Source organism: Panthera leo, chromosome F3 (genome assembly GCF_018350215.1).
Source record: "Panthera leo isolate Ple1 chromosome F3, P.leo_Ple1_pat1.1, whole genome shotgun sequence".
Classification (NCBI taxonomy): domain Eukaryota; kingdom Metazoa; phylum Chordata; class Mammalia; order Carnivora; family Felidae; genus Panthera; species Panthera leo.
The window spans coordinates 491,135-498,463 of NC_056696.1; the positions used below are offsets into that span (position 1 = coordinate 491,135).

The following is a 7,329-nucleotide window of genomic DNA, read 5'->3' on the forward strand; positions in this document are numbered from 1 at the left end:
AATTCTATGAGAATACCCCATTGTGGAACCAACTCAGAATAAACCACCTTCTTCCACAAAATTACATGTATAAGAGTATTAAAGACAATTACTATAATCTTTAAAAGAGAATGTAATACAATCAACAAACTTCCTAATGTTTGGAAACGCAAACAAAATTAAATTAACTAACCATGTCTATCTCTATTGATCATTTCCAACAGAATACACACTCTAAAAGCTCCCATCTTAAAATAAAAAGAGAAAGAAAATGCCTTTGCAATTCACATTCTTTTTCAGTTATCATCCATTTCTCTATTACCTTTCCCAATTAAAATGCTCTAAGGAGTTTTTTACACTTACTCATCTTCCATGCTTCCATGGTGACTACTGAAACTGCTCCTTGACAAAGTCACTTACCCTCATCATAACTTTTCAAGCAGTGTGTTTGATATGTTGAGTATTTCTTGCTTTAGCTTGGACCTACCTACACTACAGCATTTTATTTCCACAAAAGGTAATCACTGCTAAAATTCCTTCACAGGCACATAAAGAATTTATAGATTTTACCTGCTTTCATGCTGATCCTTTTCACTGAAATGGCTGCCATCATTCTTTTGTAGTGGACCACCAGTTAGGGAATCTGCCTTCTGCAACACTGATGTGATCACAGATCCTTTTGATGTCCCTTTTTCATTTTCACCTTTCTTTATCTTCTTCATATGTAAACCAGGTTCCCTCCTTAAAAAAAAAGCCATTAAAAAGCCATAAAAAAGCCAATGTTTTCTAACAATTTTACTGATAAAGAATAAAAAGACAATCTTCATCAAGTTCTGAATTTTACCCATCTGACTTAATTTAATTCAGAGAACAATGCTGAAGTACCAACCATACAAAAGGAAATACTCATCTGTTGCTTCAAACACAGATAAATATACAATTAGAATACAATGTGATTTGTAAGAATGGACATGTGAAAAGCTGTGAGGACAAGAAAGGCTTTAATGAAGAGGGAAAATAAACAGCAGAGGTCACCAGGGAAAGAAACAGGAGAAAACCATTTTCTTAGAGATTAGAATGTGAGCACAAAGATTACACAGATGGCATCTAGGTGCCTTGAAAGGAAAAAGTATAAGCTTTTAGGAACTTGGAAAAAAGCATAAAATACATGGAAGCAAGTAGTAAGAGATCAGGCAGGAAAGAAACTCTGAAGAACCTTGAAGGTTACACTAAAAAGTTAGAGTTCATTGCCTAAAGGCAGTGACTCTTAGACATGGGAGTAATAACTAGATGTGTGCTCTATTTTTGGCTTTGCTTTGAAATATAAGAATGCTTAATTTCAACAAAGTTTTAAAGTAGCATGAGGTCCATATAACATGAAAGAAGAAATCAAGGAAATATCTTAGGGGAAAACTACTTTTAAAATGCCCATATGTCAGAGCGATATCAGTATCATAGCTGAACAAGATGTACGTTGTTGCGTCTCCCCACCTACAACAAACTGGCATCTTATCCACCCACGGGCAAAACTGCCTTTGCAGGAGCTGTGGGAACCTAGCACCATTTTCCAAGGGACCGAGGAAAAGTCTTGCCTACCCGTGCATCAGGTAACAGGCATACGTACTACAGTCTAATCTGTGGACCTAGCAATAGCCCATAAAGTGCCTCCAGCCCCTCCCTCTCAGCCACATCTGGGAGTCCCTCCCTAGAAAACACTCTCTAAGAAAATCACCGTGGATGAGAGAGGCTTTTTGGAAAACCAGGTCTCCTGCAGAGAATTTCCAGCATCCCACTGGAGCAAAAAAATCAGGTTTGGACACACTGAAGAGGTAGTCATTAAAGACTGGAGGAGGTGACTGCTACTTCAAATGCAAAGACAGCAATGCAAAACTACAAAGAATATAAAATATCAAGGAAATATGATACCATCAAAGGATCACAATAATCTTCCATAATCAATCAGAAACACATGGAGATCTGTAATTTGTTCAAAAGAGAATTCAAAAATAGCAGTTTTAAGGAAACTCAGTGAGTTACAAGAAAAACACAAAAAGCCAATTCAGTAAAATCAGAAAAACACTCTATGAATAAAACGAGAAGCTTAACAAAGAGCTGGAAATAGTAAAAACTAACTAAACAAAAATCCTGGAGCTGAAGAGTATAATGAAGGAGATGAAAAAAGCAAGAGTGATCACTGACAGGAAATGGATCAACCAAAAAAAAATGTGAATTTAAAGACAGGAACTATCAAATTATCCAGTCAGCAGAGAACAAAGTAAAAATAATGAAAAAGTGTGAGGAAAGACTATGTGACTACAAGTGAACCCTCATAAGGCTATTCACAACTTCTCAGCAGAAACCTTACATGCCAGGAGGCATTGGGATTACATATCCAAAGTGCTAAGAGAAAAAAGACTACCAATCAAGAATACTTTACTCAGCAAAATTATCCTTCAGAAATCAAATTGAACAAATACATTTGATATACCGCATTAACAGGATAAAAAAAAATTATATCATCATCCCAGCATGTGAGGAAAAAGCATTTGACATAATTCATCTTTTCAGGATAAAAACTCTCAACAAAGTGCGTACTGAATTATCACACCTGGACATAATGAAGTCCAATATGATAAGCCCATAGCCAACATCATATGCAGTGGTAAAAAACGGAAAGCTTTTACTCTAAGTTCAAGAACAAGGCAAAGTTTCCCACTTGACCACTCCTATTCAACAGGATAGAGGAAGTCCTAGTCAAAGTAGTCAGGCAAGAAAAGGAAATAAAAGGCATCCAAATCAAAAAAGAAGAAATAAAACTGCCTTTGTTTGCAGATGATATGTTATTATATATAGAAAATCCTGAAGATACCACCAAAAAGCTGTTCCAAGGATGAAGCATACAAAATCAACATAAAGATGCAGGGGTGCCTGGGTGGCTCAGCCAGTTAAGCTTCTGACTTCGGCTAAGCTCTTGATCTCGTGGTTTGTGGTTCAAGCGCCTTATTGGGCTCTGTGCTGACAGTTCAGAGCCTGGAGCCTGCTTTGGATTCTCTCTCTGTCTCTCTCTCTCTCTCTCTCTACCCCTCCCCCGTTAACACTCTGTCTCTTTAGCCTCTACTACAAAGCTGTGATCATCAAGACAGTATGGTATTGGCACAAAAACAGACACACAGACCAATGGAATAGAATAGAAACCCCAGAGGTGAACCCACAAATGTATGGCCAACTAATCATTGACAAAGCAGGAAAGAGTATCCCATGGGAAAAAAAGACAGTCTCTTTCTTCTGGGAGAACTGGACAGCAACATGCAGAAGAATGAAACTAGATGACTTTTCTTACACCATACACACAAATAAACTCAAAATGGATGAAGGACCTGAATGTGAGACAGGAAACCATCAAAACCCTAGAGGAGAAAGCAGGAAAAAAACCTCTTTGACCTCCGCTGCAGCAATTTCTTACTTGACACATCTCCAAAGGCAAGGGAATGGAAAGCAAAACTGAACTATTGGGACCTCGTCAAGATAAAAAGCTTCTGCACTGCAAAGGAATCAATCAACAAAACCGAAAGGCAACGGACAGAATAGAGAAGATATTTGCAAATGACATATCGGATAAAGGAAGGGCTAATATCCAGAACCTGTAAAGAACTCACCAAAATCCACACCCACAAAACAAATAATCCAGGGAAGAAATGGGCAGAAGACATGAATAGACACTTTTCCAAAGAAGACATCCAAATGGACAACAGACACGTGGAAAGATGCTCAACGTCACTCCTCATCAGGGAAATACAAATCAAAACCACACTGAGATACCACCTCATGCTGGTAAGAGTGGCTAAAATGAACAAATCAGGAGACTACAGATGCTGGCGAGGATATGGAGAAACGGGAACCCTCTTGCACTGTTGGTGGGAACGCAAACTGGTGCAGCCACTCTGGAAAACAGCGTGGAGCTTCCTCAAATAATTAAAAATAGAACAACCCTATGACCCAGCAATAGCACTGCTGGGAATTTACCCAAGGGATACAGGAGTGCTGATGCATAGGGGCACATGTACCCCAATGTATACAGTAGCACTTTCAACAATCGCGAAATTATGGAAAGAGCCTAAATGTCCATCACCCGACGAATGGAGAAAGAAGATGTAGTTTATATATACAGTAGAATACTACTTGGCAATGAGAAAGAGTGAAATCTGGTCATTTGCAACAACGTGGGTGGAACTGGAGGGTATTATTCGAAGTGAAAATAAGTCAGGCAGAGAAAGACAGATACCATATGTTTTCACTTATATGTGGATCCTGAGAAACTTGACAGGAGACCATGGGTGGGGGGGGGGGAACGGGGGAAAATAAGTTACAGAGAGGGAGGGAGGCAAACAATAAGAGACTCATAAACACTGAGAATAAACTAAGGGTTGATAGGAGGTGGGGGAGAGGGGAAAGTGGGTGATGGGCATTGAGAAGGGCACCTGTTGGGATGAGCACTGGGTGTTGTATGGAAACCAATTTGACAATAGATTATATTTAGTTAAAAAAATTACAAAATCAGCATCAAGAGATCCGTTGCATTTCTAAAAAATAACAATGAAACAGCTGAAAAAGAAATATAAGGAAAAAATCCCCTTCCCCAAAACACCAAAAAGAACAAAATACTTTGGGATAAATTTAATCAAGGACTTTCTGAAAGATAGGTACAGTAAAAACTACAAGACTGGTAAAAGAAACAGCAGGGACACAAACAAATGGGAAGATACCCCGTTGTTTATGGATTCGAAAAATTAGTATCATTAAATATCCACATTACCTGAAACCACCCACAGAGTCAATGCAATCCTTGTCAAAATTCCAATGGCCTTTTTCACAGAAATAGGAAAAGCATTCCTCAAATGTGTAAGGAACAAAAAAGACCCCAAATAGCCAAAGCAATCCTAAGAAAGAAGAACAAATCTGGAAGCATCACACTTGCTGGTGTTAAACTATTACAAAGTTATGGTAATAAAAACCGTATGAAGTTGCACAAAAACAAACACAAAGATGAATGAAACAGAATCAAGAACCCAGAAATAAACCCATGCATAAAGTCAACTAAAAACCCATGCATAAAGTCTCTTTGTTAAGAGACCCAAGAATACTCAAAAGAGAAAAAGTAATCTCTTCAATACATGATGCTGAGAAAACTGGATATTAACATGCAAAAGAAGAAAACTGTGCCTCTACCTTACACCACTCACAAAAGTCAACCCAAACGCAAATAAAGACTTCTATATAAAATCTTAAATCATAAAAGTCCTAGAAGAAAACATGGGATAAAACCTCCGTATTTCAGACGGACCCAGTCCTGGCAATGAAACCATTGGAATAAAGGGATGACCTACCTGACATATTTTTCTCATGTTATATTATTTATTTTTGACAGTGACAGAGACAGAGCACAAGCAGGGGAGGGGCAGAGAGAGAGGGAGACACAGAATATGAAGCAGGTTCCAGGCTCTGAGCTGTTAGCACAGAGCCTGACGCAAGGCTCAAGCTCATGAAGTGCAAGATCATGACCTGAGCCGAAGTTGGGCGCTTAACCAACTGAGCCACCCAGGTGCCCCGACATATTTGAAATTCTGAAATACACTGCTAAATCATCTTTCAGAAAGGGGTTACCAATTTCACCCAGCCACAGTGTCTAAGAATGTCATTTTCCTCACATTTCCTAACTTTGGTTATTTTTTTTAATAAAATATTTATCACTATGACTGCAAAAAACGGTATCTCATTGGTATTTACATTTTTCTCATTAGCACGTAGGATGAAATATCTCCACGAAAAATAGGAAAATTGTTCATCATGAACATTAGCTCAAACTAGAAAAGTTTGTTGCATAGGAAAATAACAATTACCTACTATTTAAATATTGCTATATAGGCTTACCTATCAGAATCTTTATTTTCTGTAATAGGCAATTGATGGTTATCAGTTTTTCCATTCTGTCTTTGTGGAATTAATCCAGCAGCCGCAGCATCATGTATGTTTTCTGATACTTCCATGTCACTTCCTCTGTGCTGCTTTTTTTCTTCAACCTTTAATGGAACTTGATACTAAAGGTAATTGTTACTTTAGTCAATAAAAAGTTTTTTCATTCATTTTATCAGTTGGCACTTAGTTTGTCATAAATTCAATGGAGGAAAATATTCTGTGCTTACTTTATCATTACAAGTAATTGTAATTTTTATAAACTCTGCTTCATTTCTGTTGGAATTAAAAACAAAGCAGAAGTTACCAAAATTTCTAAAAGGGCTTTCTTAATTTTGTACTCTTATTCATATCCACACTTTGCTACCGAGAATTCCCCACCCACCCCCAACCCATCTGACCAAGAGATACAAAGAAATAAAAAGACAAGAGACAAAATTTGTCCTTTTCTATCCTTACCACCTGGGTTTAACACAACAGCCAGATTTAAAACATGCAACATGGAGGTGCTCCAGTAACAAAACCAGGAAGCTTTCCTCTTTCTGCACGAAGCTATTCTTTCCCTGACTGCCTTTTACACTTCTTTTTCTTTTGGATCCTAAGATTCTCAAAAAAAAGTGACAGTGTCCCCTAAAATTTATGAACCAAAGTTTGCCACAACACAAAAGGAACAAAGTGAAACAGATGTTAGGGTGGAATTCTGGGAAATTAGTAATGCTCTCCGAATCTCACATTCAATAACCATAAAACTTTATAGGGAGAGGGTATAAAAGTAATGATCACCTTTAATCCCATTTGCTACTGATAACACGAGTAAAACTCAAAAAGGTTAAATGATTTGTCCCAAGTTCCTAAAGTGGCATTACCTAGCATTTTATGGCACCAAAAGAGATGACACGATTCTTGAATGCTGAATCAGAGAAATGACCACAAATTCATTAAATTAATCAGATGCATGAAAAGTGTGACTTTGGCACAGTAAATTAATACCTTGATAGGGGACGAGGAGATTAGCTACTTATTCTTTTAAAGGAGGGTATCTCTAGATTTTGTCTATTTCTAAAGTCCACACATCTCAAAATTCAGTTTTCTCCCTTGGAGTTAAATACTGAAGGTTTGTGGAGGGCTTATGCTACCTACATGGTAAAAATCATACAGGCCAGGGGCGCCTGGGTGGCTCGGTCGGTTGAGCATCCGACTTCAGCTCAGGTCATGATCTCGCAGTTCGTGAGTTCGAGCCCCGCGTCGGGCTCTGTGCTGACAGCTTGGAGCCTGGAGCCTGTTTCCGATTCTGTGTCTCCCTCTCTCTCTCTCTCTCTGACCCTCCCCGGTCATGCTCTGTCTCAAAAATAAATAAACGTTTAAAAAAAATCATACAGG

The 7,329-nt window shown here is 38.2% G+C and overlaps 1 pseudogene; it reads right to left on the reverse strand.

Annotated features, from left to right (window-relative positions):
* The window catches only part of LOC122212379, a 48,050-nt pseudogene extending 40,943 nt beyond the window's left edge, over positions 1-7,107 (reverse strand).
* Between the last annotated feature and the right edge of the window lie 222 nt (positions 7,108-7,329).